A 25,614-nucleotide genomic window follows, 5' to 3' on the forward strand; every position below is an offset into this window, starting at 1 on the left:
CCCGTTTGCAGAGCGCGCATTTCGGGGATGGAGGATGCAGATTCCTGCCAAGGACCCCCAGCCCCGCTTAGGGCACGGACCAGAAACTCCGGGGCTTCCTCTCCACGATCTGTGTATTTCACAACCAACCATGTGCAATAAGCAGGCTGTTCTCGACGACTCTACACAGAGGCCTGACCTGTGTGCGCTCTGGCCCTGCACAGGGAAGTCTGCGGGCTCCTGAATTAGAAGACACAACAAATTCTGGTCAAATCGAGGGGACTCCACGCCATCCCGTATCCTGGGCAACGACGCAGAGGGGCAGCCCTCGAAGGGCGCAGGGGCGCTCCCAGGCCCTGGCGCCCACAAACCAAGCTGACACCCCGGCCATCGGCATCTCTGTCTGTACCTGCTGCCACTTCGGTCCGCGGCGCCCCCGCCTGTCGCCCAGCACCTCGCTCCCCGCCGGCCCACCGGGCTTCTACGCGCCGTCCCAGGCCTCCTGCCAGACGCGCTGTCCGCGGGTCTAAGCCCCACGCGTTCAAGACCCACTCGCGCCGCTCTCTGCAGCCTGCTGGACCCTCGGCTGTGCGGAGCCGCAGCCTGGAGCCCGGTCGTCCTCTGGGTTGAACGCCACTTGCGTCCAGAGCCTCCGCTGTCCTGCGCGTCCCTGTGTCTGCCTCTCCCCCAGTGGGAGCTCTCTGCCGCCAGGGCCCTACCGTCCTGGACTCCCGCACAGGAAGAACTAATACACGTTTTACTTTTTTTTTTAAGATTACTTATTTATTTATTCATGAGATACAGAGAGAGGGAGAGAGAGGCAGAGACATGGCAGAGGGAGAAACAAGCTCCGCGCAGAGAGCCCGACGCGGGACTCGATCCTGGGACTCCAGGATCATGCCCTGGGCCCAAGGCAGGCGCTAAACCACTGAGCCACCCCGGGATCCCCACGTTTTACTTTTTAAGTCAAAGAAGCCAAACGGATCATTGCTGCGTGAGCAGTTTATTCTGAAAACTTCCAAACTCGTCTTTTAAACTTTTTGACCTAGTCTGAGAGAAGGCGGGGTTGCACACATCGATGGGGTGGAAGGAGCAAGGAGAGGGGCACACCTGGGAGCACGGTCTCCTGGGAGAGGGGAGGGGGGCACCGAGAGCACAGGCCATGGGGTGCATGCGGGGAGGAGCGTGCGGGAAGCATAGGGGGACTGACCTCAGCGGGAAGGGCCTGCCACTCTGTGGACTGTGGGCTTGGGGACATCATGCTCCTTCCTGGGCTGCGACATGCAAGAAGGACGAGAGGGGTCATCCGCCAAGGTGGTTAGGAGACTCCCCAGTTAGCAAACCACTCACTGCCCTAGCTCGGAAGTTTGCCACACAGTGGGGGGGGGGGTGAGGGGTCAAGAGGGGAGAGGCCACTGGAAGCAGCACAACGGGCAAGGCCTGGCCACCGGGTGGACGTGGATAAAGAGTTAAGGTGCCTGATCTTCAAATGGCTTTGGCCACCCTTAGAAGTCAGACCCCAGGGGCGCCTGGGGGGCTCAGCGGTTGAGCATCTGCCTTTGGCTCAGGGCGTGATCCTGGGGATCCAGGATCAAGTCCCATGTCGGGCCCCCTGCAGGGAGCCTGCTTCTCCCTCTGCCCATGTCTCTGCCTCTGTCTCTGTGTCTCTCATGAATAAATTAATCTTAAAAAAAAAAGTCAGACCCCAAATTCCAGAACCAACTACATTATAAGCTGTCAGTTGTGAAATATGCAGATTTCCAATGAAGAGAAAGCCCCCTCTTAACTTTTTAGGCCTACCTGAGGTTCAATGCTATCAAAGAATTGGACAGGACTATGGACGCACTTCAACGGGTTTTTTTTTGTTTTGTTTTTTGTTTTTTTTTGGTCATTAAAAAAAAGGGCTTCTTTGATATTTCTCTAACAATGACACTGTAGCTGAAAATGAAATCTAGGAAGAAAGTATTTCTTAAGTTTTTAGAGTCTTTATGAGTCTTTTTTATGAGTTTTCGTTCAATATTTGTTAGACTAAGGTTTCTCGAAGTGGACCAGGGACCACCTGGGGTGCTTATAAAAATTGATGTTTTTGACTAGAACTTGCCCTAGCTAATCCAACCAGTTAAAATATTACAGGGATCCAGAAGAAGCTGAAAATAAGCTAGTAGAATATATCAGTGTGTTTCAAACAGCATATAAAGAATCTCAAAATATAAAATATATTCACAGGATATTTTATCATTATACATTTTATATGTGTAAATGTAGAATATCCACCTCCATAGCTGCTAAAAGTTAAAAACAATAAAAATGAAATTCTGGTGAATTTCTGCAAATCCTTAAAAGCAGGGACCCTGGGTGGCTCAGGTCATGATCCTGGGGTTGTGGGATCGAGTTCCATATCGGGTTCCCCACAGGGAGCCTGCTTCTCCCTCTAGGTCTCTGCCTCCCTGTGTGTGTCTCTCCTGAACAAATAAATGTTAAAAAAAACAAACAAACAAAAAACAAAAAAACAATAACAACCACCTTAGAAGCAGCCAAGCCTGAAAACCACAATTTTTTTTTAAAGATTTTTATTCATTCTTAATCACCCCATTTATACCCACTTAAGAGCAGGGCAGAAATGCAAATGTAACCAATGACCTGGCCAATTAACACCTAGCAACTACCTATTGGAAAAGGACTAACAGTCACAATTACAAGTCAAGATCCACCACATTAACAAGTAGCTTGGTCAACAACCTTTCTTTTCACTGCACCAGCCTTCCTCTAACCAACCGGACACAGTCCCATCTGGGAGTGTACGGCTCCACCCACGTGCCCCTTCCCACCTCCACCCCCAGCAAGCTAGAACTTGCCTTTCTCTGCTACCTCGGGGATTATTCTAGAATTACCACCCTCTATTTTATTTGTTGCTTATATTTTCAAAGCGTTTTTCTTTCCTTTCTACCGAGAGGGCCCCACATGATGAGTTCAGATCAAAGCCCCCAAGGGCAGAGTGGGCCCAGAGAAGCCAAGGCTAACATACTTCCCCCTTCAAAAGCCAAGTACCCTTTCTTCTCAACAAGTGTTCTCACGGAGACCTGCCATAAATTCCCCCTTCTGACCCGGCTGCATGTCTGGCAAGCGACAGCCTCGGGTAACACAGCCAGCCTGGAGCCTGGCACTGAGAAATAAATACTCTCCAGGGAAAAAACAAAGTCCCTCTACACAGAAATGTTTGATCAATAGCAGGACACGGTCTACAGGATCAAAATGCCTTAGCACGACTGTATCAAAGCTCGTAACCATAGACACCCAACACATTCCAACAATGACATACTCAGGGCCAGCGATGTGTGCACAGTTCAGGCTGACTTCGTTCATGACAGCGTGTGTCCTTCCTTAATGGCTTCAGCCTAAAATCCTTCTCAATTCATCCTAGGGCCAAAAAAACAAACGACCCCCCCCCCCCCACAAAACCTTGACATTTTCTAGTAAGCCTATTATCACGAATATAATGAGCCACATCTGTAAAGCACAAGGACGTGTGTATAAAGGAATATGCCACTTACTCCTCGCAGAGACTCTAATGCAAGTGATGTCATCTCACACATATGGAAGTGGACACTGAAAACTGTAATGGGTCACGGCAGTGGCAGAAAAAGGACCTTAAATCTACTGTTTTATTTAATATACTCCAGGAGACTTTTTTTAAACTGTAAACAAAACCTAAAGTCAGTACTCATTTTCTTCCTATTGACTTGATGAAGGATCTTTAACAGAACATTAGTACAAGAAGTGTGAAAAGAGACCAAAGACTTGGGATCCCTGGGTGGCGTAGTGGTTTGGCGCCTGCCTTTGGCCCAGGGCGCGATCCTGGAGACCCAGGATCGAATCCCACATCGGGCTCCCGGTGCATGGAGCCTGCTTCTCCCTCTGCCTATGTCTCTGCCTCTCTCTCTCTCTCTCTCTCTCTCTGTGACTATCATTAAAAAAAAAAAAAAATTTAAAGAGACCAAAGACTTCAAATCACAAGTTGTTGCTGCTGGCATGGGTCCATCAAGTGCCAGAAGGAGGAGGGACAAGATGAGACTCTGTCACCGTTGCCATCAGCTGCCCAGGGGGTGAGTCTAATGAACAGCCAAGGCTGCGATTCCCAGATGCTCAAAGTTTTCCTGTCCTCATCCTTCTCCAGATCAAAGACCTATGACCCATAGGGCCAGGTCACAGGTAAGGGGTGTGGCCCCACGGTTGTTGAGACTGCAGGGACAGGCTGGCCAACAACAGCCCTCACAGGGTACAGGTGACTTAGGCCATGCTGGGGTACAGGGAGGTGCTGCCACAGCTGCCACACTGTGACTCCCTGGGAACGAAGATGGAGCATCAAACTGCCCGAGGACTGTGCACACCTTCACGCTCAGGATGTAGCACTTGCTGTGTAGCTTTTCTTTTCAAATTACACAAGAAAATAGGAAATCCTTTGCTTGTCCCCCAGTTTTTTTGGTCTGAAATTGTGTGTGGCAGTGGGGGCAGGGGGACACGTTAATCACATAACATGGAGAGCACGTGTTAGAGTACAGAGGTATGCTTTGCAACTGATATTGTTTGTTGTGACTTTAAACACAATAGCGGATTTGGAGCAAATCTGGTTAAAGCACATGTTAACAGGAATTGAATTATTATAAAAACTAAATTAACCTCACTTCTTGAGCACCTACTCTGTGCAAAGCACTTTTGTAAGTGCTACAGCTACAAAGGCCCATGGGACACGGTAAATAAAAGTTTACTTGACACTGCAGCCCACTAGCATTGGAGAAGCAAGAGAATGAGGACGATGACCTCTCACATCAAGCCATTCTTTATTATTGGGAAGGAGTCCTTTACTACCCACCTATTAAACCAGATTTGAACAGAGAACCGGGTGCTGGAGCAGGCCTAGGCTTAGCAAGCTTCTCCTCTGCAGCCTCTAAGGATATGATGCATTTCTTGAAACTGTCTTTTCCCTCTGAGTTGAATAATTCCATCGCTGAGAGCCAAACACCCACTCTTCCCGCTCAGCGGGGCCCCTGCAGTTGTTTGTCAGCTGTCCACACCAAGTGGATCCCTCAACTATTTGGTGTGCCCATCCTGCACACAGCCACCCTGCTCCAGCTTCCGGGAAAACAGCTGTCCCAGCGCTCCACCGTCCCACACCCCACCACGCTTACCTACGGGAGGTGGCTCTGTTGAACGAGCCAAGTTTCAATTCCCCAGGACTGGGTATTAAGGAAATGGAGTTTTTTCTTCTTTTTTTGGTTATCTGTTGCTAACAATCCAGTCCAAAATTAAGGGCTCACAATAATAACAGCCATTTGTCATTTCTCACGAGTCTGTAGACTGACCGGGCAGCCTGTGGTCTCTCCTGGGACTGTGGTCAGGCATGACTGGGGCTGGCACATCCAAGGCTTCACTCCATCTGTCTGGCATTTTGGTGGGGACGGCTGGAAAGCTGCAACTTCTAGGTGGCTCCCCAGGGCTGCTTTGCCTGGCAGCTGGGTCCAACCAGCACTCATTCCCAAGAGACAAGCAGAGGCTGCCAGCCTGCAACGGCTACACGGGTGGCACCAGCCCAGCCTCACTACCACCGCCTTCACCGGGGAGGGGAAATACACTCTGGCCCTTGCTGGGGCAGATCAAGCATCTCTCTGCCTGTCTTCTGGGTTCGCTCTAAGAAGGGTATATGGATATGCACTCTAAATGGTCTTAGGGCAGGACCTACAATCCGCACTGAAGGCCACGCAGCCCACCACTTTGGTCTGAAGTAGAGGACCTTGCCCGTTACCCGAGAGCTCGCTGAAGGCGCGACAAGTGCATGTGCTCAACCCGTGATGTGGTCACAAAGCCCCATCTAGAGCACCCACGGTCACCAACCACACGGTGCCTGCATATTGGACAAATTAGGTGTGCCCAGAAAATGAACAGCAACCCAACAAAAACAGCTTACACTTCTCTCCCAAATGTTTCAAAAGTGAAGGTGGAGTCTAAGGATGTGGAAAGAAATCTTTACGGCCTCACATGCATTCTTGACTGCACCGCCTTTACCGGATCTCAGAAGAAGCAAAATACATGGCAGAGAATTTTGAAAAGCAAACAAAAAAGTAGGCAGCCCGGATGGCTCAGCGGTTTAGCGCCTCCCTTCGGCCCAGAGTGTGATCCTGGAGACCCGGGATCGAGTCCCACGTGGGGCTCCCTGCATGGAGCCTGCTGTTCCCTCTGCCTGTGTCTCTGCCTCTCTCTCTCTCTCTCTGTGTCCTCTCATGAATAAATAAATAAAATCTTAAAAAAAAACCAAAAAACAAAAAAGTAGCTTCTTATCCTGAGAGGAATGATGGGAGGAAGCGATCCTCTGTAATCTCAAAGGTAACATGAAATAGGGATTCTTCTTTCCTTCTAGAAATACCAAGGATCGCTACTTTTCTGAATAGCTGCTTTATTTTCCAGGTTCCAGAGCAGCAGAGTTAATTCAAGTTATTTTTATCCACCCAGGGGCCCCCATGTCATTTACAATCAGACAAATGGATAGATTCTGTGCTGTGAACAACCTAGAGATCTAGACTGTTCCTTGAAATCATCCTGGGTCCCGATCTCCTCCCCTCAGTGCCCACTCTCACAGCACTGTGAGAGCAATTCTCTTCCCAAAGCAGGACCTCCGTGTCCTGGGGCCTCCTGCCCAACTGCACTTACCCTGGCGTGGCTCCACCCGCACCACCGGCTCCTGGGTGTACAGTCAGCTCAGGAGGGGTTTGTCACGAGCACCCTTCTTCAGGTAGGCCTCTATTATTTTTCTCTGTCTCAGCTTCCCGTCTACTTCCTTTGGCATACTTAGGAGAATATGTACTTATTTTACTTATTAGTATCTTTGTACTATTCATGATCATTATACAAGCTAGAACCTAAACTGCCTCGGAGCAGTGGCCACATCTCTATTCTCATTACTTGCAACTCTAGAACAGTACCTGGAATGCGAAAGGCATTCAGGAGGGTCACTTATCCTGACTGTCAGTGTTTCCAAAGGTGGCAACAGCTGATGAACCACACAACCTCCCTGGACTTAGTTTATTCTTTTTTGTTAAATTGGGGGAGGCCGAATTAAGTAATATTCATTTTCTGCCAGTGTTACCACTGAACTGTAGCCCATTTCACAGCTATTATCTACTGACTCAGGTGGAGGAATGTTATTTAGGTTTACTCTTTAATCAGTAAAGAGTTAACTAACAGGTTGAACACTGTAACATCTTAACGTAAGTCTGGACAGAAAAGCTATCATCTTCTAGGATGCTTGAAGCATCTTAAAAGTACATCAAGGAAGGTCCAATAGAGGGGAAAAAAATCAGAAGTAATGAAGCTTACATATTTTTCGTTAAGTTTGGAATTTATCTTCCACACCACGGATGATGTCCAATCCTTAACAAACTGCAGTCCTACATTTGAAGTTGTAATTTGCTGACAATCTCATTTCAAGCACATCCAAAATTAGCAACTAATTCTTTACACACACTTTATTAATAGACTCCTGAAATTCAGATTAGAGTGGCACATTCAGTGTGAAGAAGGGAAGATGCACAAAAAAGATTTTAATATAATTCTTATCAAACGGTCCATGATTACCAATGGGGGAAACTACTGGATGGCTGCCTATATTTTTATCTTACTCACAAGCAAACTACACCATCAGTAGGTGCAATTATATAACTGTCGATGAGGTTATCGATCCCCAAACACCTGCAAATCTTGATTTATGATTTGGTTTTAAAAAGTTACAGAGATCTAAAGGGTAACTCTTAAATGATGACAACTCTGTGTGAGTTTAATGAATATCAAAGAACTTTTTCAGAAATACATTCAGGGGAAAGGCAGGCATTACCAAAAAAGCAATCTTGGTTTGGCCTTTAAAAAAGAGGAGAAAAAGGATGCCTGGGTGGCTCACGGCATGATCCTGGGGTCCTGGGATCTAGTCCTCCATTGGGCTCCCTGCATGGAGCCTGCTTCTCCCTCTGCCTGTGTCTCTGCCTCTCTCTCTCTGTCTCTCATGAATAAATAATTTTTTTAAAGCGAATAAACCACTTAAGTCTTTAAAGTCCTCTTAACTTTAGTCATGAAAATAAAAGTTGCTGACACCTGTTAGTCTAACGAATCATAAAATCTTTTTAATGAATGCTTTTTATTGATGTTTTTTTCCGTGGTTCTCATTCAGCACAGTAGAAAATTTATTAACCCTCAAGGAGAGGGACAAAATCCAGATAGCCATTAAGAAACGAAGATAAACTGAAAATGTGTTTGCCAGTAGAAATTCAGCTGATAGGCAGTGAACCGATCCAATCTCTACACATCTGTGAAGAATTTACATCATCTCCTTCGGAGAGAACAATAAAGACAGCTAAGATTTATTAAGTACTAATATGTGCCAGGAACTATGCTACAGCTGGCACAGATTATCCCGCTGAATGTTTAAACTTAAATCTTACAATAACCTATCTGATTCCGGACGTGCTCCGAGAGGACAAAGAGGAGCGTTAACAGGCAAAGGGATGTGGGGGAGGAAGAAAAACAGATCGCAGGCACTCAATTCAAAGAGCATGACTCAAATCCCTACCCTCAGCCTATTTATTCTTCCCTCATAAACAGTCCTACCAAGCACACCCAGACACCTTCTGTGTCCTCGGCAGATAAGAAGCAGCCAATGAGGTGAGGGAGGTGGGCCAAGTGCAGTGACACCCCCAAGAAGTGGTCACTGCAAGCTCCTCTCACAGATCGCGGGCGTCCTGAGAACTGTCATGATGAAGAAAAGTGGATTATATACCTCATCAGACCCTGATGGCATCATTAAAAAGTACTTATTTACATAAAGACGACCAGATTATATAATAATCCATGGCTCAGAGGGTTAACGGTGAGTCCAAAAAAAAAAGCTTATTGATGTAGGTTCCAAGTGTTGTCCTTACGAAGGTCTGAAGGAGAGCAGAGGAGGGTGAATGCTCTTTGGGCAGTTCATTTGCAAAAGACTCCCAATGGCCAAGACTGAGCAACAGTTAATTGTCTCCTGTGCTGGGGGAGTGGGAAGACCAGTGGTTTGGGCATCGGGCCACCTGATAGCCAACTTCCACAACCACCTTCCTGGGTGTGTGCCCTTGGACAAGACACCAAACTTTCCTGTTTAAAAAACGAGACACTGGCCCACGTGACCTTTAAGGTCCTGTGCATTTTTATTTTTTTTTTTTTTTTTTTTTTTTTTCCTGTGCATTTTTAATACTTTGCTTTAAATATTATAAAGGAGAGACCACCTATTACCAGACCGCCTACTACCACTTCTCTGCAACTCATGAACCCTGGACGACTGGTCAACACTTTTAAGAAGGGGAGTTTTCAAGTGACACAAAATTGCATGCAGTCAGTATTTACAGAAGGAAGATACTTTAGCTACCTGGAGAAAAGTGGTGTTTGCACGTAAGATAGAACAGGAGAGACCGGTCTTGCCAGTCTAGAATTAGAATCCCACTTTCACTTACTTCTTGCATTTGGAAATGGAGGAGAAAATTATCCCTTTCATTCTAAGCTATTTTGGGAGATAAGCTTTTTTTCCCATATACATTTGCAAATATTCAGCTGGAACATTCTATTGTTCTTAAGGCACAGGTGGTATTGTACAGCCTCATTTGAAAGGAAACTTATTTTGTGGATTGGGGCTGGAGGTGAAAATGCATACACTGCGTCAGCACTGCCACCAAGGTTTTAATTAAGAACATCAAGATTTAGGTTCTTACTAGCATGAATCTTTTAGACTACTTGTTCTCACCCCCCCGACTACACGTCAGCATCACCCAGGTACAGTGGCCTCCCCAACCACTGCCCTCCCATCAATAAAACCGCACATGGCCACAGGATTCTTTGATGAGCTGGATGATGAGAATCAGTGAAATTTTTTTTATCCAGTCTGCATTACCCTTGGCAGATTCTATCCTGTTAAGGGTCAACCTATTAACAGACAGAAACAGCAATAAATTAAAATAAAATTAAAAACCTGATGACCAGTGGCTTGCACTGGGCAGAAGGTCAATAATTCTTTCTGCTGTACTGAACCATTTACACATCATTCTGAATGCACAGTGGGCCATGAAAGAGAGGCATTCAACAGGCTTGGAAATACTTGCATGATTTTCTGAGAGGAGAAGGATTTTCTGAGACTCAGAAAGCAATGCCCTCCCCTTGTACAGATAAATATGGTTTAATCCCACTCTCGTCCCCAGCACGACCTCCCACTTCCTCCCCCCTTCGCCTTCCCTGCTTCCCCTCCACTTCAGGCAAATCTTCCTGCATCTGTTTTGCTTGGCAACACACACCAGCATTCCAACAGATGCCACCTGGCCACTGAGAGCCGATTGCAACATCCCAGGCCAAACAAGAAACCTGCTCAAAAGGAAAAGCAATCTGTGGGGAGGTTTCTGAGAGCAAAGATCACTGGCATCGCAGGGCTCTGCCGGGTAGGGAGGAGGCCTGGAACCACTTCATGCCCTACCCCCTCCCCCACCCCCCCACCTGTGACCCTTTTGTGGCCATGAGGTGGTGAGAATGTCCCCACGAGTGTTCTCACTAATGAAACTTTCTGCTCTCTGTGGAATCCTCAGCCTCCCCCGCCCCCAAACCCAGAGCCTCTGCCCAGGGCCTCAGTTGGTCAGTTCAGAGCAACGAGGATATACACTGGCTGTGGCTACAGGGCTTCAGGACAAAGCATGACGCCTGGCATTTCCCTTTATTCTCAACCACATTATACAGGAAATTTTCAGGAGCTGAGACCAACAAGCATCTATTTCCTTGACTTAAAAGTTCTCTCTCCCCACCTCACATCCTCTCCGTGAACTGAGATCGTGTGGGTCTGCTTCACGTCCTCAGCCCATCAGGGAAACAACGATGAGCCGGAGAGCAAAAACAGGGACTTTGGAAATGGGAAACCAGATGGATAAACCCCTGCTCCTGGACAACACTTTGGAAGGGGCTGCCTCTCTCTGGGGGTGAGCCCCGCGGGATAAATGAGCTATTTTAAAAGCTGAGGATCTGCTTTGTAGCCCACACATTATTCATCAATGGACAATATGCCTTATAATAAATGCAATCTGCAAATCAGAAGCAGACTCCCTGGTGCAAAACTGCAAAAATAAATCCGCCCACGTCCTGGCATGACACAGGCAGCAGAAAGCATCTTGAAATAACACTCGCTTAAGGAGAATAAAAGCTTCCCATTTTCTCGGCACTGCAACGTGAAAATGACAGTCTAAGTATGAAGGCTTGACGGCCTAAGTGCTGAGGTTAGACGAACTCCTGAGAAAGTGAGGGCTGCCCCAGTGTCCGGAAGAACAGACCTACGGAGGGGGCACAGCACGTGGGCCAGCCAGCTCTGGCACCTCCGGGCGACACGCCACACCAAGCGGCCTGTAGCCTGGGGACAGGAGCCCGGTGGCCCGTCTACGAAGATGGAGTCGGGGTCCCATCACTCTGCTGCTCAAAGCCTTCCTCACAGCCCTCCACGACCTGTCCACCCCCCTCACCATTGTGTCTTGACATCCCTGCAGCTCAGCCCCGTGGGCCCCCGTCCTGGCCTCATGCTCCTCCTTAAAAAAAAAAAAAAAAAAATCTAAAATAAAATGTAAAGGCAGTGCTCTGCACCCACCTTCCCTGCTAAGTCTCCATGGAACTGATCTGGATTTTTTTTTACTTATTTTGCTCTCTCCACACTATCAGAATGTAAGCTGCATGAGGGCGAAGGGTTTTGGAGTTTGTTCCTTGCTGTATACCTAGAACTTAGAATGCTGTCTGGCACGCAGCAAGTATCCAATGAATTCACTGCATAAACCTTTATCATCTCGTCTACTAGCAACCTCACAAATTATTTTTACCAGTCTCCAGGCAGCCCAACGGAGGAGTTCCACCCATCTGTTCTAATAGCCCAAAAAAAAAAAAAAAAAAGGAAAAAGGTTTCATCTATGAGAAACAGGGAGCCTTAGAAAAGTGTAAATGACTATTATGCTTCCATGAGTCAGAAACACAAGACCATCTCCTTCACCCCAAAGCCGATTCTAAACAAAGGCATTGAAATTAAGATCACCAGCATCTAGAACCCTGCAGGTTTTCTCTGCCTTATTACCAGGATAAGGACATGAAGTGCAAAACTGCACTGACTTCATTGGGCACTTCAGGCTAGGGTTATCCTTCAATGCAAAGGTCATGCTGACTGGGGGAGGGGGTATGCCGGCAGATTTTTTTTCTAGCCTCTGCTTTAAAGAAACCACAGAAAACCTGTTCCCAAAAATTTCCTATTAAGTATTCGCATGCATGCGAGAGAGAAGATCCTAAGCTTTTTTTTTCCTTCTGGATTAAGCCACGGACCCAGGACCTTTGATCTCAAAGATGAATACTTTTGCTTCCTTCCAGACCCCATCCACAAGCTATCTTGTCCATCAGTCACATCTACCTTTGGCTCCAGAGGATCACAGAATGAATGGCCTTTACAGGATTTCTGCTGTGTCATGGTCCCCAGATCGATCTATCTATCTATCTATCTATCTATCTATCTATCTATCTATCTATCTACATCTCCAATCTAAACACATGGCCCCTTCCAGGGTCCCCCAGATGAGGCCAATGATGGTTTTTTGTTCTTCGACTTTTCTCGGTGTTTTTGTGTTAGGTCAGAAGCTGACAGGGATAAAACGAGAAAGGGAATGAGCCATCCTGATACGACCTCCATCACTGTGTCCTTGGTTTATGTGATTCTCCTTTTCTCATCAAAAGGATCAGCTCCTTAGGGACAAACACAGTTCCCTATAACCCCCAAACCCTAGGCATCCTTCACAAGTTTAAAATGTGTGCAAAGTAAAGCATCTCTCTGCCAAGACACAGAACACATCACTCGTTCAGCGAGCCCCCTAGAAACACAAGCCTCAGCTCCTTACGAAGTGTCTCTGATTCTAATGAATGATGCCAGCATTACCTCTTAGGGCAACACGTCTTCATTTGAAGGGATGTGAATTTTAGGCTCCTTGATTTTCAAACATGAAATATAGGCCACTTTCTCTGTAAACTGCCAAGTAAGCTCCAAGTGGCAATCTAAACTTGGGGGTATTAATCCAACTAGAATCGGAACATTTTAGAGTACCTAATTATGTTAACTTCAGGAAGCCTCTTCTTATGAGATTAGCTTGCAGGAGCAAAAAATAATGACATACACAACTCAATTTAGCTATTTCCTATACGTATGGGCTGAAAAGAAAATTTCACATTTTAAAATTCTGGTGACAAATGTACTCAAGGAGGGATTAAAGGAGCATTCATTTTCTGAAAGGTCTAATGGCTGAGACCTGAATGCAAATGCACAATCACCAAATTATTTTAACAGTAGCCAGTAATCTTAAAAGCCCTTCTTTCCATCCATCTGTTCTTTGTAAAGGATACAGAAAGCAAACTACTGAAAAAGCAGAAAATAGAAACATCTCTTTATAGAGGCTTCTGTTTAGGTTCATGATTTCCTCTCGATTAACTCTAATATTTCAACACACAAATTTCAGTATCTAGAACCTGCCTTATCATTTTTAAACGCCTAGACATACGACAATCATTCTAAAGTCATGTGCATGAATACCACCAACAATGCCAGTGTACTATTTGCAACCACAAAGTCTCCCACTTTTACATTAACCATTTTTATAATGTGAAAGGTACAGAGTGATGCAGCTTGGGGGATGAGCTATTAGGCCTTTCTCGAACATCCCTCTGTGTGATTCACCTGCACATGCCTACTTCCCAGGGCAGAAGTGGGAAAAACAGGAGAATGGGGGACTTCACTGTTTTCCCGGTATCCACTAGAACTTTTACAAGAGACATTAATCTGTTAGCAAAATTATGTAAGTAGAAGCACAGACACTGAGAAGATATACTGTGAGAGAAAGTCGTATTAATCACTAAGAAAAACATCTGTTGTTTTCCTGAGTTAATATTTCTCATGGTTTAGAAATTTAATACTTGTATATAGCTGAGTCTGTCCATCTTTTCTTGGTGATTCCCCTTTCTGCTTCCAAGGTTAGGAGTGATCTTTCACAGATCTGGTTGGTTTCTGTTTTGTTTCTTAAACATTTATTTTTTTTCATTCACTTTAGACACAGAGATCGCATGATGGGGGTAGAATCTCAAGCAGACTCCCCACTGAGCAGGGAGCCCAGCGTGCGGCTCCATCTCATGACCCTGAGATCTTGACCTAAGTTGAAATCAAGAATCAGGTGCTTAACTGACTGAGCCACCCGGGCACCCTCTGATTTTTTTTTTAACTGCTTCTTATTCTATGGTGTGTAATACTTTATATGAAATTATTTATACCTAGATTTAGATAAATCTTGAGCTTTATTTCTCGGTTCAAGTTTTAGATCTCATCAATATTACTAATTTTATTTTAGTGACCGTATCCACATATAAGTGAATATGGTTAATGTGAATGGTGGAAGTGGGGTTATTTTCTGGATTTGTTTTGTTAAATCAAAATGCATATGATATCTAAATGCATATACTATACATAACAGTTCCCATATCATAATGTAGACTACAGATGAGCATTTTCTTATGTTAAAATGTCATTTCGAACAGATAGAAAGTCAGAATAATGCTGACAGTATTCATTTCTTCAGCCTTTCTTCAGAATAAATTCTCCAGCACATACACAGACAATTAATAAGAATCAAGCTTACTTATTCCTGTTTGAATTATGGCCCTATGATAGATTACATTAAAGATTACAGGCACCAGTTTAATTTCTGTTACTACTATTCAAGGGCAGGAACTGCCTTGGTATCTCTCTGTCCTCCACCTGGACCAGGCAGGTTTCTCATAGAACAGCTCTGTGGAAGGCAGGCAGACAGGCAAGGAAGGAGTTCATTCAACTCAACATTTGATGGGAAGGACAAGAATTATTCATGCTGATAACTACACTGCAAAACTCTTCAATGTTTCACATTGAAAAACAATTTGTTGACACTTGCTGATCATGGTCAAGGAATTTCCTGGGAAAACGAAGGCAAGCACGTCACGGCAGTCACTTCTACCTTCGGTATTCCAAACAAAACCCCTCCCACTGTGCCATGTGACAAAGTCTGGTCATCTTTCTAGATCTGGCTTCAATCTTCCTCTCTGTGGCATCGTTCTTGTGCACCATGACCCAGAGCATCCCATCCCATGAGTAAGCAACCTGTTACCCATGGTCTATGCTGGGTACCAGCACAAGAGTGGGACCTACATGACGCTTCTGCTAGGTGTGCCTCATGTCCACTGTCCTGGCTGTCGCCTAGAAAGCTCTAAGACACAGGCTTCCCAAGCTTTCACATTTCTAACAAGAAGTACAGTATATATACAAGAAGTACACATGTGGTATTATGAAACAATAATCATCTCATACTTCTGAGATAAAAAGAATGTTCTCTGTAATTGCAAAAATAATGCTCAGTTTTCTCATTTTAAACTGAAAGGAACTGGCTGACATTATTCCTAAGAGAACTCACAGCTCTATAAATGTTTATGCATATAAAATTCAAAAATGACTCCTGCATATATTAGCTAGAGAATAATGCCATATTATAAAATATAGGAGCATCTCTTGTTAATATAATTTCAACTGGGGATGCAGGCAGGCCCTCAGGCACACTGTGTTTATGTAGAACTATTTTTACTGCTTTGTCCTCTACTACAGTATGGTAATTGGGCACCCTAATAATGCATGCTAATTAGAATGAGCAGAATGTAGAATATTGTACCAGGATTTTTTTTTTTAAAGCATGGTTTCGACTATGGTAAGAAGTTCAATCAGCTTAAATATTAAAACTGCATCAAAAGTTTAGAGTTTTATTACAATTTAGTGTCTTTTTCAAGTGGAAAACACAATCAGTATGTACGTACTGAACTGATCCCAAGATTAAGGCATTTTCACTCATGAGCAGAATACAAAAGAACCCCAGAGCTAGGCTGTTAGTGTAGCAGTGGTCAAACCAGCCAAACTCCTCAGGAAAGTAAAAAAGGCTTGTTAGTTGTGCAATGTAACTCCTAGCCAGAAGCCCCCTGCTTTGAAGAAGTGCTAAGCTTCTTGGCTGGAGCTTAATATACACATTTCAATATTTCTGCTCCAACTTCACTTTTCTATTCAACTTAAAAAAACCTGAACCAAAGCAGCTTTTTCCCCTTCCTTCAAGAGAGTCAAATATCTAAATCATGTATTTTAAAAGAATATGAAAATAAAAATGGTCAAGAAGTACAATTTACTGTGAAGCCTTAAAAAGTCAAGGAAATAGAGGAGTTATGACATGTGGGTCATTAAATCCATTTTAAAGGTCTGTCAGTTCTGGGCTGACCTATACAGAGTAAGAAAACAAAACTGTGAATCTATCCAACTATTTAGAATCACCAAACACTTAATAGCCTTGTACCAATCCTACCCTGCCCCAGCAGCTCCCCCAAGAAAGAGGTAAGCAATATGATGAAAGACCAAAGACCGCAGACTGAAAGTAGACTCCTGAGTTACTGTATGAGGGATATAAAAGCCCCTTGGGGGGCAGGCCTGGTGGCTCAGCGGTTTAGCACCGCCTTCAGCCCAGGGCCTGATCCTGGAGACCTGGGATCGAGTCCCACGTCGGGCTCCCTGCATGGAGCCTGCTTCTCCCTCTGCCTGTGTCTCTGCATCTCTCTCTCTCATCAATAAATAAAATCTTTAAAAAAATAAAAATAAAAGCCCCTTGGCTCACTCCTGTCTATAAAAATTAAATCATGAAAGGGCAGCCCGGGTGGCTCAGCGGTTTGGCGCCGCCTTTGTTCCAGGGCGGGATCCTGGAGACCCGGGATCGAGTCCCACGTCGGGCTCCCTGCATGGAGCCTGCTTCTCCCTCTGCCTGTGTCTCTGCCTCTCTCTATCTCTAATAAATAAATAAAATTAAAAAAAAAATCATGAAAGAAGGCTATACAAATTTCAGAGGCTCTGAAAGGCAGATCTGCTAGGGGAAATGCTGATCTCTTCTCCGTGGGGTAATTCCCTCTCTTTGGGCTTACCCAGTAAGCAAAATATAGCACAATACTTAACACTAAAATAAACACAGAATGGTTTCAAAGAATAGGTAGTTAAGGAAGGAGCTTAAAGGAATAGATACAAAGTATCTAAACACTGAGTGTAGGGACCACAGCCAATCTGAAGAAAAGAGGGTCCTTTCCAAGTCAATTTCTAATGTTTTCATTTCAGGACCTCCCCGCTCACATTAAGCACTTTGTCCCAAAGTGTCAGAACAGCCCATGGTTCTAAAATGATCAGGGTATAAAAAGCAGGCTTCTTGAAATTCAATCTCTTTCATCCTCCATACTGAAAGCTCAACTTCCTGTAGCGACGTGGTGATGCCTAGAGACCACCAAAGTGTCAACTCAGGACAGCACAAAACCGGCCAGGACATCAACCACTTATTCTCAGGCCACCTGTTTCACTTGTTCTTTTATAGTTCCTCCGTATTCCAGTTCGCCCAAATAAGCTGTTAGCAGAATAAACAAGGTTCAAAAAGGAACATCCACGAGAACATTATCCACCCAGGATGCCTAAGGAATCAAGCTAAAATACTTTCACTAACCTCCATTTGTCCAGAAAAATCACAGACCTCCTGAAATACATTTTATAACTAATATTTTCAACACTCTATCCCTTTAGGCTCTTTTAATCTTTAAACTGGAGCTGGACATATACAGCAGGATATGGGATATATTGTGCTGCCTCGTATGAATCAAGGGAAGTGGATGATCAAAGACAGGATCCTAACTTCTCAATAATCACTAGATGTACTAAGCTTTCCAAGCTTCTTTTGGCAATTACAGTGGAGAAACTTAAGATATTCTGACATTCACGCATTTGATCAATAGTTTCGACACTGTGAATTTCCTGCTTTTTCCTCATTATTGCAAATGTCTTGGTAGTATCATTAAGAGCTAAGGAAAAAAAAAGGTCAAAATTTTGGGGGCAGTAATCTAGCTCAGCAATACTATGTGCTTAATTATTTTTATTAAAAATATGCTTTATCATCTCAAGTTGTACAAATACATTAACATTTAGATTAGCCTCAATCAGTTTTTAAACCAACTATACAGACACCCAACATTTATTAAATTTTAAGATAATTCTTACATGGAGTAAATCTCTGCTGGTTTTGTGAACTTTTATGTGGAGATAACAGATTTCTTATTAACACGTGTTACAAAATTATAGATTAATTTCAACGCCTAGGAACTCCGGCTCCAGGCTCAGCCAAGAGAAGCAGCTGTGGCATCTATGAATACCCTCTAAAAGGCAGTATCTGATAAGGCCAATTCCAAAATACTACCCTAATTTGCAAATCTCACAACGTGGAGATCCTGCACAGATAACATCAGACTGCTGCTCAAAAGCCTCAACCTATGAGCAGGCAGCCTAAACCAATGGAAGCATTACAGCAAAGCGATACGAAGCCAAAAAAGGCTTTAAAGTTTCAAACTTCAATACAGCAAATACAATTAAAGGTCCTTTTCTACAATGCAGAGCTCATGAAAGAATTCAAGTCTTTTCTAAGACCAATTATCACAGGTGGTGTTGGGGATCTGCGATGCTGATTTATCCAACAGCCAAAGACTCAGGACAGATGAGAGGACATCGGATAGCGTATCAAAGTTAGTTATTAAATATTTCCAGGCATGCCTTAAATCCATGCTGTGCCTAATGCTGATCAAAAACTGATTGTTCCAGTTAACTCAATTAGCTTCCTTGAAGAAGAAAAATTTGTACAACTATTTGGTTAAGAAGGAAAACCACCCCAACATTAACACGGATCAGGTCCTTCAACATATGCTGCCTTATTTAAACATCACCATAAACCTGGGAGTTGGATGTTTTTATCCTCATTTTTCACTGAAGAATAAGCTCAGAAAAGGTACTTAGCTCTCCCCAGACATGTCAGTAAACTGCCGAGCTGCCTCTTCAGGTCTCCAAAGCTGCCCTCTCTCTCCATTACGCTAAAGCACCAACTGGGGGTACCATCTCCGAAATTTTCAGCAAAAATGTCACATCGCTGGAAGCATTTAACTGCCTCTTGGCTACACAGACTTTTAAATTGCGCAAAGATATTTTTTTAAAATTCCCAGTATGCACATTCAAAGTGATATAATATGGCAGTTACACCTAAGGACAGGATCACCTACCTTCACTGGAAACAGAAAAATACCACTATTTCACACAATAGCAAGGAAGGCTGAGTGAGGTAATGCTTTTGCAATGGGATGTTAGTTTTAAGTGAAATAAATGAAGGCCTTCTTCAAGTGATGACGTACTACAGAGACACTTTTAACAACTCCTATCAGTGTCAACTCTGAGCAAGGCCACATCAAAGCATCCATGGGAATAGCTGAAATTTTGTTGTACAGTATTGGAATATTCTCATACAACCTAATTAGGCGGTTGTTACTATATTCAAGGGAAAACATGTTTATAAAATCCGATCAGAAATCCAGGGAATGAAAGAAATAGTAGCTTTTTGCTTATTCATCACAGTGTTCTTAGTCTGTCTGTAAACAAAGGGTGGTTTATGCATATAATAATAAAAATAATTATTTTTTAGGGTGAAAAAGTTACTAATGTACTAATGTCAAGGCTTTTCTGTGCAGTAAAATCATGATCTCTAAAAGATAGTCACACTAAAATCTTCAAATAAAAATAGTTTGAATATTCTTTTGTTTTTATAGTAAAATTAATTTTTAATCCCAACAGATGATTACACTACTTTTGCAAAGTGTATGTCCACTGAGAGGACACAGGAAAGTGCAGAGAACCTAGGGTCGAAGTAAAGGAGAAACACTCCCTTCCCTATTGATACATGCAGTGGGCAGGAGAAACCCTATTTTTGTCCCCACCGGTCCTCCTCCGTTTATGTTACAAACCGTGTCAGGAAGCAACTGAAGATAGCCCCAGAAACTTTCCAAGCACCCAGCGTAATGTTATATACACAGTGGGCCTTACACACTTAATGACATTAAGGGGATCAGAAAATTCAGCTTGCAGAATGCAGAACGTGGCAGCGATTATGCCTGAAACTGTTTTTGAAAGGGGGCACCAATGCTGGGAAACAGGGATCCCACTTCCTCAGAAAGACTCGAATACAGTTAAGCCTTCCACAACCAAACTAAGTAAGTCAGAAACGAAGAAAACAAGTCATTCGTTAAAATACCGTTAATAACACCACAAATGGGGGTGGCCTGGGTGGCTCAGTCGGTTAAGTGTCTGCCTTTGGCTCAGGTCATGACCTCAGGGTCTTGGGATCGAGCCCCACGTGGGCTGCCCCTCTGCTCAGCGGAGAGTCTGCTTCTCCCTCTCTCTCTCTGCTGCTCCCCGCTTTTGCTCGTTCTCTCTCCCGCTCTCTCTCTCAAACAAATAATCTTTTTAAAAAGCCACAAATGGAATTCCTCAGTTTTAAGCCCTCTGAAATACGTAACTGGTGATTACAAGAACCCATTCTACTTTACTGAATGGGTGGCACACCAGATGGAGAACCATCAGCACAAGGGGTTGCTACCTATTTCTTCCCCCCCAGGAATCTAGCTGGGTAACATTTTCTGAAGTCATGTTACATCTGAGACTTCTTTGTCACAGGATGTTTGGGAGACAGAGACACAGACAAACACTCAACAGGGGAACCTTGAAATAAGGTCTAAGGCGCAGACTATGCGACACGATGCATTTGTAAAAGGCATCCTGAGCGGTTTGCCCAATCAAGAAAGATTTCTGATGTTATTTAAAAACCAGACTACAACAGATTTTAGTTAATTTTTCACATAAACTAATAATGAAGTTACCCTTCTGACCAAAACAGCAGATATGTGAACCATCAAAAAAGCCTGGTGGCAGCCAGACTGTAGACGCCCCAGTGAATGTTTTCCCTCAAGATAAATAAGGCCAGGGCAGCTGCTGCCTACACTTAACACCCCTGCCTGTATGAAACACGTACAAAGTGTTGAATGGAGCAGACGGTTTTGTTACGTGACGAGTTTTGTTTCTGCTTCTTAAAGAAAGAAGTTTTTGCTTAAAAAAAAAAAAAAAGGAAGACAAAGAAAACCCAGCTACTTACCATTTACTAATTTCTGCACATGAACTAAAATACACAGGTATGTAGAAATTCACATGCAAACGACACCTATGAAATTCACACAAGAGAACTTAAGCAAGGCTCTTTATTCTAAGACTTTAAATTTTCAAATTGGAAGAAATCTGTTTTCTGCTCCAACAGTCCTTTCAAGTTAGAGTAGTCCTTGTCTCTAAGTACGCGTGATTTTTAGTACATCCTATTTGTTTCCTAATTACATTAAAAATCTCAAGCCAAATGAGACTTTAATTATATAAATCCATCTGTCTTCAACATCTAACTGCAAAATGACTTAAGTGTTTGGTAATATAACGGAATAGTTACCGAAACTTTAGGAATGCATTCTGTTTATCAAACTCCAGCTGGTAGGTGGTGCAAGTTGGGCACGAAATTGTGTTGCCCAGTGGAGCCTACCACTGTTGTGATGTATGTTCTTGAGGAGAAGCTTAGAACTATCGTAATATCAAAATGTTATTGAAATTTGTACTATTACATAAAAGTTATATCAGTTCGGATCAAGACAAAGCACGCAAACACATTTCCTAACAAAAGGGTCAGAGATAAAAGGATGCACAGAAGAGAAAGAAGAAACATTTACAGAACACTCTAGAAGAGTATCTTATTTGCATTTAGCATCTGATTATACCCTCAAAATGGTGCAAACCACTGGTGGAGCAGTGTGATAAAGGTCACTCGAGCAGCCAAAAACAGTTCTCAACACACAGCAATAAAAGATAATGCAATTCCACACTAATACTCAGTCATCCACTTTGAAAAGTCACAACGTACAGCCAAAAACCCAAACAAAAAGTTCCCTGGATGTCCACGATCATATCCCCAAACTGGTCATCAACTAAATCCAGGGGAAAAAAAAATCCATTTCAAAATGTAGGGAGCTTGTTGTTTAGATAGAGCACTCAGGGGCTGGTCATTGCTACGTAAGAGAAAGTTAAGTGATAAAACTTTTCACCCCACTACAAACCACAAAAGCTGCAGAGTCATCATTTGCTTGGTGAAAGGAGCAGCTGTCTTTCCATGCTCCGTCTCACCCAGAGGGAGAGATCGAGAACACAGGAGAAATAAAGGCCAAAATCTGTTGCAGGGCGCCTGTTTCCACAGCTGGAGACAGGGCCCTTAGCTATTCTATATACAGCCTCCCGGGTAGACATTCAAGTGGCCAGTGTTAAGTTGCACGGCCACCGCAGTCTGACCATTAGCAAGTCCCCAAGCAGTCCTGCCCAGCTCGGGCCCACAAGCCAATCTGCTTCAAAAACACGTTTCTTACTGTCCCACAAGGATGACTACTCTTGTTCACCTTAATGGGACAAACCCCAAAGACCATACATTATGTTAACAAGGGTCAACCCTCCACAGCACAGAGGCCCTTCGGAGGAACTGACCAACCCTACGTGCACTTCACTGTTAAGGAGGCGAGACTCCAGTTCCTGTGACAACCGCCCTTCACGAGAACCGGTTATTTTTTAAGCAAAGCGTTATCCCGGGCTCTATTTGCAAGCAGCTTTTACATGCACTTCCAACATGCACACGCTGGGACACCACCGGCACAGACTGATTTCAAGCAAGACATTTTTAAAATTCTTTAATTTCGGAAGGCTTGCGGCAAGCAGGCAGGAGCGGTCATCTGGATCCCCCAGCGGGAGTCATCGGACTTTTGGGATCCACAACGCACCGTCCCGGACGCAGACTAGCTTTAGGGGCCTTGCCCCAGACCTGGGCTGCAAATCACGGCCCCGGAGCTCGGCCAGACCCGCGAGGGCAGCCCGGAGGAGGGAGGCTCCCGGAAGGGGAGGCGGAGGGTCGGAGTCCGGCAGCTGCGGGAGCGGCCCCCCGCGACCCCGCGCCCCCGGGGCACGCGCGCCGACTTACCGGGGCGCCGGCCGGGCCGCCTGCGTCCTCCTCCGCGGGGCCCTGGGGGGCCTCCTCCGGGCCCCGCGTCACGAGAATCCTGAAGTGCTGCTGGCCCGCGTTCTGATCCTGCCGGATCTTGAAGGTGCAGCCCTGCCCCTGCGGCGCCCGCTCCCCCGAGCTGGTGCGGCGCGCTTCGGGGGCCCCCCTGCGGCCCCGCGGCGGCGTGTCCGGGCGCCCCCGCTCCTCCGTGGGGCTCGCGCGCTCCGCTCGGGGCTGCGTGGGGTACGAGGTGCTCCGCTCCAGCCGGATGCGCGGGTACCTCACCAGCCGGTCCCCCTTGGTGCCGGTGAAGCCGAAGTTCAAGTCCCCGGGGGGCCCCGGGGCGCCGGGCGGCGGCGGCGGCGGCGGCGGCTGCAGCTGGAAGACGAAGCAGCGCTTGCCGGGGCTTCCAGAAGCATCGGGCACGTGCTGCAGGGACCAGCGCCGGGGCTCGGGCGCCGCCCCGTCCGCCCCGCAGGCCGTGAGCCGCACCTGGCGCACGTCGGCGCTGGAGGCGCGGTGCTGGGCGCGCGGCCCCCCGCCGCCCTCGGGGCCCCGCGCGGGCCTGGGCGCCGCGTCCGCGCCGTTGAGCTGCGGGCCGCGGGCGCTGCCGGGGGGCTGGGGCTGGGGCTGGGGCTCGGCCTCGGGCTCGGGCTGCGGGGGCTCGGCGGGCTGCGGGGGCTCGGCGGGCTGCGGGGGCTCGGCGGGCTGCGGGGCCGCGTCCCGGGCCTCGGGGGCCCCGTCGGCCGCCTTGCGCTGCAGCGAGATGCGCACGGACGAGCTGCGCGTGGGGCGCGCGTCGAGCGGGCCGAGCAGCTGCGGGATGAACATGGACGTGCTGCGCTTGAGCGCGCCCACCGCCTCGTGCAGGCCGCGCCCCGCGCCCGGGGCCGCCAGGCCGTGCGGGCCGCTGCGCCGCGGCAGCGTGTGGAAGGCCGCGGCCAGGTCCTCTTCCCCCTCGCGGTCCGGGATCTCGGACTCGGGGGCCGTGTTGCTGCGGCCGGAGCCAAAATGAAACCGAAGCCGATGGGCCATGGTGCCCGGGGGGGCGGGGAGGCGGCGGGCGAGCGGCAAGCGGGGGCCCGGCGCTGCCAGAAGTCAAAAACCGAAGACGCAAACTCCAAGAAAAAGCGTCCCATCTGCCAAACCGTGAGCACTGCGGCCCCGAGCGCGACAGATAGCAGAAATAACCCAAGTGGCGAGCGGCATTCCAGGCATGATTGGATAAGAGCAAGAAGCCCTCATCCGCCCTGGGGCAGAGGGTAGGATGGCCGGGGCCACATGACCGCGGGCTCCCCCTCCAATGCCAGCTTGTGGGCTCTGCAGACTTTTCCCCCCTCTCCCTCTCCCTCTCGCTCTCACTTTTTTTTTTTTTTTTTTTTTTTAAACAGCAAGAGCCTGAAACAGCACCTTCCCAGCTGCTGCTTTTCCATCAGACAGGAGTGGCCCCAGCAGGCAGCTCTCACAGCTGACGAAGGCAGCAAACGCAGTCCAAGCCCTGCTGCTATAAATCTAAAACCGCGTCGAATCCACCGGACGGGCCTTTCCGAACGAGGCAGGGCGCTCGGGCTCTCCAACCAAGCCCGGGGACGCGGCCCTGGACCCAGGAGCGCACGGCGCGTTTCCCCCGGCTCCCCCCGGCACACCCGACGACCACGAGGAAAAAAAGGCCCTGGCTGCAAGAAAACCCTTCCACAAGCATCGGATATTGTTTCTCTGTTATTTATGATATCACCACACTACCACGATGGAATGCAAACTAATAAAAGGTACTATAAATATGATTACACACCCCACAGAATGAGTGTCCCTTTAATGCTAAATAATTAGACCATGATCTACAAGTAGCAAAATAGCTAAGGGGAGGGAGGCCCAGCTTACAACACTGTCAGTTCGCTGTCTGCCCACTACTAGATTTTTCATTTAATAAGGTTGTGTGTGTGTGTGTGTGTGTGTGTGCACGCGCGTGTATGTGGCGATCTCACTCATAATAGGATTGTCAGACATGGAAGCAGGAGAAAAAAGGAGCCCAGCTGGAGAAAACATTCTCTCCTATATGCCAGACAGGGGGGAAAAAAAAATACACCCCCCCCCCACCCTTCTCCATTCCGACCCAAAAAGGAAGGAAAACTGAGGAAGGGTGTGAATGTGGTTTTTGTAGTGAGTTAACTTAAATACCATACAGAAACAAGGCTGCCCAGAGCTGACAGCTTTCCAGTGAGAAGTCAGCAATATTATCACGAGCATGGAATCTTACCATTTCTCTGAAGGGCCAAAAAGGACCCAAGTAATAAAGGTCCAGCGTTCCAAAAACTGTCATCAGATTTGTTGTCGACTTGGATATATTCTGTGTGTTTCAAGCTTTCTATTTTCCATGATCCAGAAACATCAGTTATTTAACAAAGAAGCTTATTTAGGAGGGAGTAAAAAAAAAAAAAAAAAAATGGGAGGGGGGAAACACTAAGCTGTAAAGAGTGACAAAAAGTTTATTTTAAAATCCACAAAGCATGACTTTGTCAACAGCTCTAGAATTGAGGGTGTGGAGGATTAA

General features: G+C 46.1%; 1 protein-coding gene and 1 long non-coding RNA gene across 13 annotated transcripts in view; one reads left to right on the forward strand and one right to left on the reverse strand.

Moving 5' to 3' along the window:
- Positions 1-25,614, reverse strand: part of NEDD4L (NEDD4 like E3 ubiquitin protein ligase) — a 338,650-nt gene that overhangs the window by 117,436 nt on the left and 195,600 nt on the right. Inside the window, exon 1 of one of the 12 annotated variants that reach the window (XM_077891790.1) lies at positions 23,043-23,107. The exons of the other annotated variants lie outside the window; for them this stretch is intronic. The gene's annotated coding sequence lies outside the window, so the exon portion shown is untranslated. Of the gene's footprint in view, positions 1-23,042; positions 23,108-25,614 lie in introns of those variants that run through there. 12 annotated transcript variants of the gene reach the window in all.
- LOC144310622 (uncharacterized) lies at positions 6,518-24,855 on the forward strand. The gene is made up of 2 exons (XR_013376279.1): positions 6,518-6,763; positions 24,455-24,855. It is a non-coding gene; the product is annotated as an uncharacterized LOC144310622 (long non-coding RNA).

Source organism: Canis aureus, chromosome 1, assembly GCF_053574225.1.
Source record: "Canis aureus isolate CA01 chromosome 1, VMU_Caureus_v.1.0, whole genome shotgun sequence".
Classification (NCBI taxonomy): Eukaryota; Metazoa; Chordata; class Mammalia; order Carnivora; family Canidae; genus Canis; species Canis aureus.